Source organism: Protomyctophum bolini (assembly GCF_963924005.1).
Source record: "Protomyctophum bolini genome assembly, chromosome: 18".
NCBI lineage: Eukaryota > Metazoa > Chordata > Actinopteri > Myctophiformes > Myctophidae > Protomyctophum > Protomyctophum bolini.
The window spans coordinates 36,187,481-36,201,509 of NC_137879.1; positions in this window are offsets into that span (position 1 = coordinate 36,187,481).

The window sequence follows — 14,029 nt, forward strand, 5'->3', positions numbered from 1 at the left end:
TGCCCATGAAAGAGTAGCTCTACACTAGCCAGGGGAAGTGAGGACATGCCCTGACGTTTTACCTGCTTTTAATCATGTTCACTTTGGTTTGCATTTATAGGCCTCGGACCCCAATAACTCTATAGACTATGTTTATAAACATAGATATTCAGGTGTCAGAGTACTCGTTCCACCCATCTGTCTGTGTCCCTTATATGCCCATATATGGAGATTTCTATATTGGTCTGTGTCCCTTTATTCCGATAATGGAGTTGTGTCAGGTACTGTATGCCCAGATATGAAGTGTGTTGCCTAATCTCAATGTGACGTCATGGAATCTAAAGGTGAGGTGAATTTAGGATCATTAGGTCCACTGGCAGAGCCTGACCAGAGCCTTTTGTGGTGGTTCTGGACAACTGTGTATCTGACCGACTCGACACCGGGCACTGTACTCCCTGTGGTGGTGTGGAACGTGTGTGTCAAATTTGAACTCTGCGGGTTACATGGATTACAGATGCACACACACACACACACTCACTCGCTCGCACACACACACAGAGACGTGGCGCATTTATAGATAAACAAAGATATTTGTACAGTGTACCAGTGTCTGCAGTTAGAAATGGGCACTCGGTAGGCTTACGGTGCAGTGCACAATGTAGCCCATTTCTATGTATTTGATGTACAATGTGTTGTTCTCGCCTACTGTAAATCGCTCTGTATTAAAAGAGTCTGCTAAATAAATGCCTAAATTGTGCACAGTATACAGGTTGTATGGAGATAACCATTTTAGAGACACATCAAGTTGTTTGGCATGTTGACTTCACTAGGACAAACATGCTGTTGCAGTATTATAGCTCCAATATCCCATAGATAATTCTGAATAGAGTTATTGCTCAGCTATAGAGAGTATGCAGACTATGCACATGACATTGTGGTATATTAATGTTCATAATGGTGGAGGATATACCAGGCAGGTTGTTTAAAAAAGAGAGGGTCCAGGCAGTGTCCTTTTCTTTCTCATGTTGAGTTTATTTGAGAACACCAATGAGCTCGCCACAATCATGACCAAACAGGACCCAATATTCTCTGAGAAGCCCCGTTCGTCCTACCACAAGGCTCCTATATACTGAGTCTCATACATCCAATCCCGTGCATGTGCGTGCATGTGTATAGATTTGTATAGGTGTCAGTGTGTGTGTCAGAGTGTGTTTGTGTTCTTAGAAATGGGTGTGTCTGTGTGTGTCTCAACCGATGATCAGACGTTACTGATTACCCAGCCTTTGTCCTAGCTATCTCCTGGCTCCCTATCCTGCTTGACTCTCGTCCGGCCAGATGCCATATTAATATATAGACCTTCTGCCCTGGGTCACTATTTGGAACATAGCCTGTGTCATAATTCACCAACCCAACAAAAGGTCTTTGTTCTAGTGATCCTGCGGGCTCTCTGATCGTATGTCAGTAAACTCCCTAGTATCAGCTTCTCACATCATGGCTTATTTAATGTGACATACCTATATCCTTCACCTAACCGACAATTTCTACTAGATGTGAACTACATGTCATATCAATCAGGTCTTATGTTGTGGATGTAAGTACAGGTGTCCTATATGTATATTCATGACTTGATCAAACAATTATAACATACTAAAGATGAAAGGCTCTCTCTCTCTCTCTCCAAAGGGGAAAAGCTTAGGGCAGGGGGTGGTCATGGTCTCTTCTGCATACCCACTTAAGGCAGCCCAGATGCGTTCACTAATGGTTTCACCCCACATATTTTAGGTAACCAGGGCATCTTTCACTCAGTCTCACATAGACAAAGGCTCTGTGGCCTTTTACCACTATTCTATATTTTATGTGTATTATTGTTAAAGTCTGGGCTCCAATACACGACAACATCATACCCGGAAGTTATGCAGAACGTCTGAGTGGCAGAAAAACACTTTCTGGCCTTGAAAGCCCATACATCCAAACAGAAAGGTCCCGAATAAATGACATTAAACTCACTTTATGCATGCTCATATAGGCCTACCCTCCATTCTACTGGAATGTGATTCTGATGCCCTGCAGCTTGTTCATCCTTTCCAAATATACCAGAATATCACTGTCAAATATCACTAGAAAACCAATCCAAAGCACACAAGGTAGTTTAATATTTTATTATTGACATTATTATTAATGTCAATACCGCAATTATTTGAGGTGCAGCCCTTCATCTCTCTCTAGGTACTCCAAGTAAAGAAAATTAATCATTATCTTCTGATATGAGGAATGTATATATGTATTTGGGTAAACTGTAGAGTACAGATGTGGATTGCTGCTATATTGAAGTTTCACTACTGCAACACTGCGAGAGGGAAGGGGAGGGGCTTCCCTGCCCTTGTTTTTGCACGGCGCCAAAGTCACAAAGAAGTGAGGCAGTGACTAGTGAGAGAGAAAGAGAGGTTTTCATATGCTGACTGTGGCTTCACTTGCGAGGCAGAAAAGCAACGTTATCCATTACATCCAGACAGTATTGTAGACAGAAATACATGTCGAGTCTTGGCACAAGTATTCTCTGTTCATATTTGTAAAGTCTAGACTAGAGCAGTAGAGCTAGAACCTGGCGCACTAAAACAAACTGTTGTCGACCGTCAGCTGTGGAGACTTGTCCAGAGAGAGAGACGGAGGGGGAGAGAGAGAGAGAGAGAGAGAGAGAGAGAGAGATCGTTCTGGAATATCATCCATTCACCAGCCCGTGGTGGAAAACCCTCCCGAATCCGATTTCCTGAAACCAGAAGAGTGAGTAAAATGACATGGCTTATGGCTAACAGTATTATGTATATATATATTTATAAAGTTTTTAATTTCTTTTATTCCATTTTAAAAATACAAGATGATCACAAACAAATCAGAGGAAACAAGACAAGAGAATACAAAACGAAAACAGAACAGACAGAAAATGTGTGTGTGTGTGTGTGTGTGTGTGTGTGTGTGTGTGTGTGTGTGTGTGTGTGTGTGTACAGTGTGTGTGTGTGTGTGTGTGTGTGTGTGTGTGTGTGTGTGTGTGTGTGTGTGTGTGTGTGTGTGTGTGTGCGTGCGTGCGTGGTGGCGCCTCCATACAATCCTGTCTCAGAGGTCTGATTGATTGATTGATTGAAATATTTATTAACAGCTTGTAGAATTGACAGTACATTTTAAGCACAAACTCAATACAAAGACTGTTAACTGTGAGTGGACGACCCAATTAAGCATTACACTTGTTTACAACAGGGTCCACATTGTTCAATTCATCAAAACATTTAGAGACATACAAATAGACACTTCTATGTAGTTAAAGAACAGAACAGGAATTCATCATATAGGAAGCAAAAAGGGAAAGGATACATATAGGGCCTACAGTGAGGGGAAAAGGGGGGGGGGTGGTGGGGGGATTCAGATTCTACAGAGGCCAGTGTCGAATTGCAGCCATCCGTAGGTGCCCTTTGAGAGCGGTTTTGAAGGAGTCAAGGGATTCACATGTCTTAATGACTGTTGGTAGGGCGTTCCACATTTTGGTGGCATAGGAGCGAAAATAATTTAGTCCCTTGTAAGTTGTTTGTGCCGAATCTGGGTTGTACATGGTTTGTTGTACTCACTCTGGTGTTGTGGGTGTGGACTTCGTTTACATTAAGGAAGTATTTAGACAGGTACATGAGTATCTTGTTGGTGTATCGAATCTTGTGGACCAGTCCCATTGCAAGATGCTGTACTCTGTCGTCGACCCTAAGCCATCCCAGCCTGTCAAAGTGGGCAGGGGTGAGGTGGGTTCGGGGGGTGAGGCCAAGTAGGAGCCTGACCAGTTTGTTTTGGGAGGTCTGGAGCCTTGTTTTAAGGGCCTTTGAGGTGCTGTGGTACCAAGAGGTGGATGCATAGTCAAATAAACCTTGTACGAGGGCTCCTGTCGGGGATCCAGTCACCGAAAATTTTAGAGGACCTGTGATGTCATGCTATACTTTTTTTTGGTGTTTTTTCTATTAATTTGGTCATTAAGGTCCACAGAATGAGAGGCCTGCTCTGCCGGAAACATTGCGGAAAAAAGTTATGGCCATTTTTGTATAACGAAGCCTTTATTTTTTTGCCCATTTTCGCCTATTGTAAAAAACTAGGTTTATTTTCTTAAGGTGCTCAGTAGGTTGTGTAGGCTGTCAATAAATGATTCCCAGATACACAGAACACATATGTGAACAACACCAAGTCCAGAAATACACTCACAAAGCCTTTCCAAATGATTTATAGCCATTTTTGGTACCAAAAATGCACCCGTTTTTTGCATTTTCCCCAATACTTTCATCTTTACTTCAATAGTAATCAACTTTGCCATGGGTTATGACACCAGCCAATGTCTCATTCTTTTCAGCAATCTTTATAGTCATTCCACAAAAACAAATATTAAAATCAACAATAAATTAAAGGAACTGTGGTGACTTTATTACCCTTATGCTCAAAATTCCCAGAGCCTTTTCTTTCTTGAAAACAACTGTACCCCCACAAAATAAAAGTGTAACACAACAAATTCAAAACAACACAAGTATTTTTTTTATTATTATAAAATAAACAGATGTGCACAGCTGATTATTTATGTTAGTTGAAATATCACACTTGAAGTGTGAAGTGAGCTGTGCTATTTATGAATACTAATATATATTGTCTCTGTTGTGATGTCATAGTGATGAAATTGCTATCCTTGATCTTGATTGGCTACATACATGCTAAACTTCCCGCATGACGCTTGGAGCTATACTCCTTCCAGGAGCACAGCTCAAAAAAGGAAATTAAACATTGTCTGAATAAAATAAAGATTATGACATGTCTAATATCACGAAAATGAAAATGATCAGGAAAATGAAAACGACTAACTAATCAACTCACTCACTGTCGCTGTCTTCGAGTGTGAGTTCAACTCGTGAACATCTTTTGGGGTCCCCAGTGCAGAGACAGGCAATGACATACTTGACACCGGCTCTTGCACAGGAGCATCCTCTGGCACACTTTCTTTTCTTGCAGTGGCAATATTTGGTGCGCTTGTATTGTGCAGGTTTTGCATCCTTCAGCATCATTGTTGCCACCAGCTTACCATTGACAAGCTCTCTGCCAAAGTTGGTTGCCACAGGGTAGGTTGGCTGAGACATGTGTGCCCTCTTACATACAACCAACTGATGCAGCGCTCTGAGAAGGTGTAATTTGGAGGCATCTTCAGTAGGTGGAAGGCAACGCATGTCTCCTTTGATGTTGCCAAAAAGATGGGCTCGCAGTGTATCCAAGTTACCACTGAAGTCACTCCTCTCATACAGTGAAGCCATGTATCATCTAGCCGCTGTCACGACATCTTGTGTAACATCCAGACTTTCCCCAGAGTCACCGTATTGGCACAGAGGCAGCTTTGTAGGCACGTCTTTTTCCTCTTCTGTAAAGATAGCTCACTGTGTCACATCCAGTCAGTATGTAGGTGCTGAGGAGTATGGATGAAAGATCGGAAGCTTCAACATCATACTTCACTGCCAGGGCATCCACAATGGCATGAGCAGGTAGGTAGATCCATCTTCTTTACCCATAGCTCCTGTAGGCCATCCATGTGTGTGATGTAATATATGCACATCATGATCACATCTGTGTCAGTAGCCACAACTACAGCCCGTTCGTGGTGCAGATGTTCTACTGAGTATGCAATGTGGGCAAACATCCTGGTATAGGACGCAGCTAGCAGTGTTTAGGAACTAGTTCAGTTCACAGTTCAACATTTTTAAAATGAACTAGTTCCGTTCATAGTTCATCATTCAACATTTTGAACTAAAGTTCATCGTTTGAAAAACTATTATAGTTATTTTTCGTTCTTTTTTTGCTTTAATTTTTATATATTTTTTACATTTTACAAAAATTGCTCTTTTGCAATGTGAAATGCCACCGAATTCTTTTTGCTTCTCTATATGGGCTTTTGCATGCTTTTATTGTGAAGGCAAAAGTTCTCAGAGCCTGCATCTCCGCATGCTGGGGTTGGCTGATCTACAAGCTCACAACGTGTCCGGACGCGACGAGTTGTGAGCTTGTATATCAGCTATTTTCAGCACGGAACACATTGTACGGCGAAGAATAAATCAGGCATCACTGCGCTTCATTCACTGTGGAAGAGAGATTGTTGGCCGTTCGTGGCGATATTATGGACACGTACCTCCTCGAAGCGATAATAACCAACTAAGCTATTGGAAGCTATTTTTGTTTAATCAAACAACAACAAGTTCCCTCAGTGTTTGTGTTAGGAGTTGGGACAGTGTCTGCTGTCTGTCAGCGTGCATGATCATCATGCAGTAGCTAGATGCGCGCTCCAGTGACGGCTGAGAAAGATTAGTTAATTTGTGTCGGATAGGGACTTATTGTTGGGTTTTCCGCTAAATATTAAGGCATGTTTAGGGTGTGTTTTAGTGCCGGGGATTTCGCCTGGAAGGCTCTATTGAAACAGAGTCTTGAACGAAAGTTGAACGTGAAAAAGTGACGTTCACACACGCCAGAAATGAACGTGTTCACAATGACGTTCATCAAACAGAAATACAGTACGTTCACTTCACGTTCACCCTAAATATGAACGAGTTCGTGAACGATCGTTCTTTGAACGCGTTCGTGGCAGCTAGACATACCCTACGTTGCGGCCGTGCTGCGGCCTGGTGGTGGTGGTGAGTTGTTTAAAAAGATGCATACAACTGCTATAGGAGACAACGGAAACGTGAGAGAATTTTCATTTGGAGCAGATGCCGTACTTTGTTTGACCGTTTTGGCTGCTCTGAAATTCTCTCTTCCTCACTTCCTTAACTTTCTTATTGACTGCCTCTGGTCTTTTTTCTGGACTGCCTAAGAAAACAACTGACGGATTACAACTTGTCCAAAATGCATCAGCCAGAGTTTTAACTAGAACTAAGATGAGAGAACATATTACTCCAGTTTTGGCTTCACTGCACTGGCTTCCGGTTGTTTTTAGGATTGATTTTAAAATTATTTTACTTGTTTATAAAGCTCTCAATGGTCTCGCACCTTCCTATCTACATGACTGCCTGCCTAAATATGTCCCAAACCAAACCGCCCCCATAATGTCTTCCACTGCTGGCCTGCTCGCTTTGCCTAAAAGAATGGCAACAAAAAAATACGGTGAAGCAGCTTTTTGCTTCTACGGGCAGACGGCGTGCAACAAACTCCCACTGTACCTTCGACAGGCAGCCTCTGTAGACATTTTTAAAGCACAGCTCAAGACCCACTTCTACACCCTTGCTTTTAATTGATCTTTTATTTTTTTTGTTATTCATGTCCTCACTGTATTGCATTACTGCTCTTGTTTTTTAATGTTTATGCCTTGCTTTTCTTTTCTTTTTTCTCCATTGCTCTGTAAAGCACTTTGAGCTGCATTTCATGTCATGAAAGGTGCTATACAAATACATTTTTATTATTATTGTATTATTATTAAGTTGTATACAGATCGATGCAGTTATAAGTAAAAACATGAATTGCCCTGTTATAGCACCACCGTGAGGCTGATTTAGAAAAAAAATTGTGGCATGTCGTCCTCGGCCTAGTGGAAATGTGCGTGAATAATTTCACGGAAATTGCACACTGCGTTTGTGATTTGTGGCATTTTGTTCGAAACGGACGGTGAACTTTGGAAGCCAATCTTCGCCAATCAGGATGGAAGATGGGAAATGGTGCAGATCCGTGTTGATCACATGACTATGGAGATAGTGACGTGTATACTGAATTGTGTGATGTATGGATAAAATGTGTACGAGTTATCTACAGAAATGTGTTTTGCCTAAATCGGCCTCATGGTGGCCCTATAACAGGCCGTTGAGGAATATTTGGGGCAGAGGTTTGTCGTTGGCATCCAGGGAGTGTGTTTGTGCAAAGTTTGGCATGGAATGGTGCCGGAGATTAGCTGTTAGCGGACGGACGGACGGATGGACAGACACACACACACACACACACACACACACACACACACACACACACACACGTCCGTCAATCTGTTACCAGCTAATCTCCGGCACCATTAACCCGGGCGATGCCAAATCTTGCACACACACTCCTTGGATGCCAACGATGAACCTCTGACCCAAATTTTCCACAACGGCCTGTTATAGCGCCATCAGGAGGCCGACTTTTGAAAAACACATTTTTATATTACTCATCCAGATTCTTTCCAAAAATATAACGTCCAAAAATGTGTAACGCAAATCGTTACACACTATCTCTATAGTCATGTGTTCAAGACGGATCTGTCCCATATTTCATATTCCATCCTAATTGGCTAACATTGGAAATCATGAACGCAGCATGCAATTTACGTTAAATCTTTCACTGACTTTCCTACTAGGCTGAGGAATATATCCCACCCTTTTCACATTGACCTGTTATAGCGCCACCAACAGGTGGATTTTTGCAAAACACATTTTTGGAACAAAAAATGCCTGAAATCATCCAATTGCCATCCAAGGCATGAGAAGAAATGGCACCCTTTTCACATTGGCCTATTATAGCGCCACCAGGAGGCCACAACCTGCTCCGAGGGGCACTTTATCTAGTTAATTTCTGCAACAGGTGAAAGTACCTGCTACAGTTGTTAAGGCCACTGTTAGTTAGCTACATGACAGAGATTTGTCGAACATCCACAAAGTTCTTTTACTTCTCTAAAGTCTTTCTACCTACCAACAATCTTTCCTTTGTATTTGTTTCCATTCCAGTGTCGCATCACCAGTCTGACTGCCCTGACCTACCAGAGGTGAACGAACAAAGGAGCTTGGCAAAGAAATTACACCATTGCTGTGATCAGTGTGGACAACACTTCTCTCAAATATCCAAACTTAAAATACACCGGAGAATTCATACTGGAGAGAAACCCTATGGATGTGATCAGTGTGGAGAACACTTCTCTGTAATGTCCAACCTTAAAACCCACCACAGAATTCACACTGGAGAGAAACCCTATGGATGTGATCAGTGTGGAAAACGCTACTCTCAAATGGCAAACCTTAGAATCCATCAGAGAATTCACACTGGAGAGAAACCCTATGGATGTGATCAGTGTGGACAACACTTCTCTCGTTTAAACGACCTTAAAACACACCGGAGAATTCATACTGGAGAGAAACCCTATGGATGTGATCAGTGTGGAAAACACTTCTCTCAAATGTCCAGCCTTAAAACCCACCAGAGAATTCACACTGGAGAGAAACCCTATGGATGTGATCAGTGTGGAGAACGCTACTCTCAAATGGCAAACCTTAGAACCCATCAGAGAATTCACACTGGAGAGAAACCCTATGGATGTGATCAGTGTGGACAACACTTCTCTCGTTTGGACGGCCTTAAAACACACCAGAGAATTCACACTGGAGAGAAACCCTATGGGTGTGATCAGTGTGGACAACACTTCTCTCAAATGTCCAGCCTTAAAACCCACCAGAGAATTCACACTGGAGAGAAACCCTATGGATGTGATTACTGTGGAAAACGCTTCTCTCAAATGGCAAACCTTAAAAAACACGAGATAATTCACACTGGCGAGAAACCCTATGGGTGTGATCAGTGTGGACAACACTTCTCTCAAATGTTCAGCCTTAAAATACACCAGAGAAATCACTCTGGAGAGAAACCCTATGGATGTGATCAGTGTGGACAACACTTCTCTGTAATGTCCATCCTTAAAAAACACGAGAGAATTCACACTGGCAAGAAACCCTATGGATGTGATTACTGTGGAAAACGCTTCTCTCAAATGGCAAACCTTAAAAAACACGAGATAATTCACACTGGCGAGAAACCCTATGGGTGTGATCAGTGTGGACAACACTTCTCTCAAATGTCCAGCCTTAAAATACACCAGAGAATTCACTCTGGAGAGAAACCCTATGGATGTGATCAGTGTGGACAACACTTCTCTGTAATGTCCATCCTTAAAAAACACGAGAGAATTCACACTGGCGAGAAACCCTATGGATGTGATCAGTGTGGACAACACTTCTCTGTAATGTCCAGCCTTAAAGAACACGAAAGAATTCACACTGGAGAGAAACCCTATGGATGTGATCAGTGTGGACAACACTTCTCTCAATTGTCCAACCTTAAAACACACCAGAGAATTCACACTGGAGAGAAACCCTATGGATGTGATCAGTGTGGAAAACACTTCTCTGTAATGCACAACCTTAAAAAACACAAGAGAATTCACACTGGAGAGAAACCCTATGGATGTGATCATTGTGGACAACACTTCTCTGAAATGTCCAGCCTTAAAAAACACGAAAGAAGTCACACTGGAGAGAAACCCTATGGGTGTGATCAGTGTGGACAACACTTCTCTCAAATGTCCAGCCTTAAAATACACCAGAGAATTCACTCTGGAGAGAAACCCTATGGATGTGATCAGTGTGGACAACACTTCTCTGTAATGTCCATCCTTAAAAAACACGAGAGAATTCACACTGGCGAGAAACCCTATGGATGTGATCAGTGTGGACAACACTTCTCTGTAATGTCCAGCCTTAAAGAACACGAAAGAATTCACACTGGAGAGAAACCCTATGGATGTGATCAGTGTGGACAACACTTCTCTCAATTGTCCAACCTTAAAACACACCAGAGAATTCACACTGGAGAGAAACCCTATGGATGTGATCAGTGTGGAAAACACTTCTCTGTAATGCACAACCTTAAAAAACACAAGAGAATTCACACTGGAGAGAAACCCTATGGATGTGATCAGTGTGGACAACACTTCTCTGAAATGTCCAGCCTTAAAAAACACGAAAGAAGTCACACTGGAGAGAAACCCTATGGATGTGATCAGTGTGGACAACACTTCTCTCGTAAGCTCACCCTTAAAACACACCAGAGAATGTGTCCAGCCTTAAAATACACCAGAGAATTCAGACTGGAGAGAAACCCTATGGATGTGATCAGTGTGGACAACACTTCTCTGTAATGTCCATCCTTAAAATACACGAGAGAATTCACACTAGAGAGAAACCCCATGGATGTGATCAGTGTGGACAACACTTCTCTCAATTGTCCCACCTTAAAACACACCAGAGAATTCACACTCGAGATAAACCTTTTGGATGTGATCAGTGTGGAAAACACTTCTCTGTAATGTCCAACCTTAAAACACACCAGATAATTCACACTGAAGAGAAACCCTATGTATGTGATCAGTGTGGACAACGCTTCTCTCAATTGGCCCACCTTAAAACCCACCAGAAAATTCACACTGGAGAGAAACCCTATGGATGTGATCAGTGTGGAAAACACTTCTCTGTAATGTCCAGCCATAAAATACACGAGAGAATTCACACTAGAGAGAAACCCCATGGATATGATCAGTGTGGACAACACTTCTCTCAATTGTCCCACCTTAAAACACACCAGAGAATTCACACTGGAGATAAACCGTTTGGATGTGATCAGTGTGGAAAACACTTCTCTGTAATGTCCAACCTTAAAACACATCAGATAATTCACACTGGAGAGAAACCCTATGGATGTGATCAGTGTGGACAACGCTTCTCTCAATTGGCCCACCTTAAAACCCACCAGAAAATTCACACTGGAGAGAAACCCTATGGATGTGATCAGTGTGGAAAACACTTCTCTGTAATGTCCAGCCTTAAAACACACGAGAGAATTCACACTGGAGAGAAACCCTATGGATGTGATCAGTGTGGACAACACTTCTCTGTAATGTCCAACCTTAAAACACATCAGATAATTCACACTGGAGAGAAACCCTATGGATGTGATCAGTGTGGACAACGCTTCTCTCAATTGGCCCACCTTAAAACCCACCAGAAAATTCACACTGGAGAGAAACCCTATGGATGTGATCAGTGTGGAAAACACTTCTCTGTAATGTCCAGCCTTAAAACACACGAGAGAATTCACACTGGAGAGAAACCCTATGGATGTGATCAGTGTGGACAACACTTCTCTCAATTGTCCCACCTTAAAACACACCAGAGAAATCATACTGGGAATTACAGTGGAGAGAATTCCCATGGATGTGATCAGTGTCTCTGAAATGTCCCGCCTTAAACGCCACTAATAATTCACCCTTGAGAGAAACTTTCCACATAAACATGCATTATGATCCATTTTAGTGGTATTTCTTATTGACTGGGTCAAGAGTTATCTGAGAAATTATTAGAACAGAAAAGTATGGTGATGACCTGAGTTTGAGTCTATTAGAGACCATCTTTTTTTGATGTTTTTTTCCCCATTGCATCAATCTATCTACATCATACATGGGCAACTGGCGGCCCCGGGGCCCACCATCACTTAATGTGGCCCTCAGGTTAATATCAGAATACTGATATATTATTGATTTCAGCTGTTACAATTCCACACATGCAAACATGACCCGCTTTAATTACTTCAGTCGCGTATGCTTAATGACTAGTATTAAATGTTAGTCTTTTTTGTGTCCAATGTATTTGGATTTAGTTCGTCAAGTTAACATAACTATAATTAAATGCATTTGAAATGAAATAAAAAGGTAATTTTTCTGAATTCTAAAAAGAAAATTCAGGATTTCAATAAAAAAAATAGCTTGATCTACAAACTCAAAACGCGCCGCAGTGCGACAGGTTTTGAGCTTCAGCTATTTGTGCTATGACAGTGGCCCTCTGGAGTGAGTGTGGAAATATAGTGGCCCTCTCCATGGTCAAAGTTGCCTACCCCTGATCTACATTATAGATTTCTGCTTATTATTATGATGCTGTTGTTATACTGTACTCAATCACAATATCAAACAGTACTATATAGAGTACTGTATAGAGAACAGTACATTAACAGTACATGATTTTTAAACAAACAGTATAATTGTGTAGGCCTACTTGTGTGTGAGAACAATACACTTTGGAAAGAGACACAGTACGGTCAGGATTCAGTGTATTTTGTGGACACATGTTGACCTCTGAACATTTTACTCTCACTATAAAAGAACGGAGCTCATTGAAGAGCAAGATGTTGTCCCTCCATATAATTATACAACTCATTCAAATAATGTACCTGCTGTACAGCCATACTACCACTACTTTAGTTTATAATAAAATGTCATGAATGTCAGCCTTCATCAGAGCTCTGATGAAGGCTGCATAGCCGAAACACGTTAGCGTAACCTTTTGGTGTTTGCCAATAAAGAAATGGAAATGTGAGTACCTTGTCCCCCGCTTGTTTAATTTTTGGATGTGCTACCTTTTTGGAAATTTTAATTCCTATTTTTTTACCTTATATTTGTCATTTGTACATGTCCGGAGCACTAAGCTGAAGCTCTCAGCTGGTGTCCGTGCTCCCCCCACAGGGAAATGAACGCTGATTGAAAATGTCAAAATCATAAATGCAATATTTGGTGCAAATTTACCCTTAGAGTTTACTACATTATTTTTGGGACATGCAAATCTCCAGATGGGAAGATCTGATGTATACCTATTCGGTATTCTGATATCTGCATGTAGAAAAGTATTTGCACGACACTGGTTGCTTCCTGAGGCCCCCACCATAAAATAATGGATAGATATAGTAAATGATATGTATAATATGGAACAGATCACTTTCTCTCTCAGACTACAGAAGGAGTAATGTATAAAGTTTTGGTCTAATTGGGTGGAATATATTATTCCTTTCCGACCAGATTTTGTAGCGGCAAGGATTGAATGATTCTGTCTTATTCATGTCTCTTTTTTGGTTCTGTTTTTATTTTAATTACGGCTCACAGTTTTAATTACTCCCTATGAGTATTATATTGTATTGTACTTTAATTTCTGTACACATCATCCATCTCTTCCATATGCTTTATTTTATTTGTATTATTCTTTTGAATAAACAAAGAAACACTATTTGAAAATGGTTGTATAATGTGATTGTAATAAATAAAGAATAGAAAAGAAAAAAAAAGTCAAAATCGAACAAATAAATCTACGAGAGTCTAAATCTTAGGCTATGCTGTTGTATTTCGGCAAACAAGATAAACAGACACTGTACGTTCTAAACAAGAAACTTT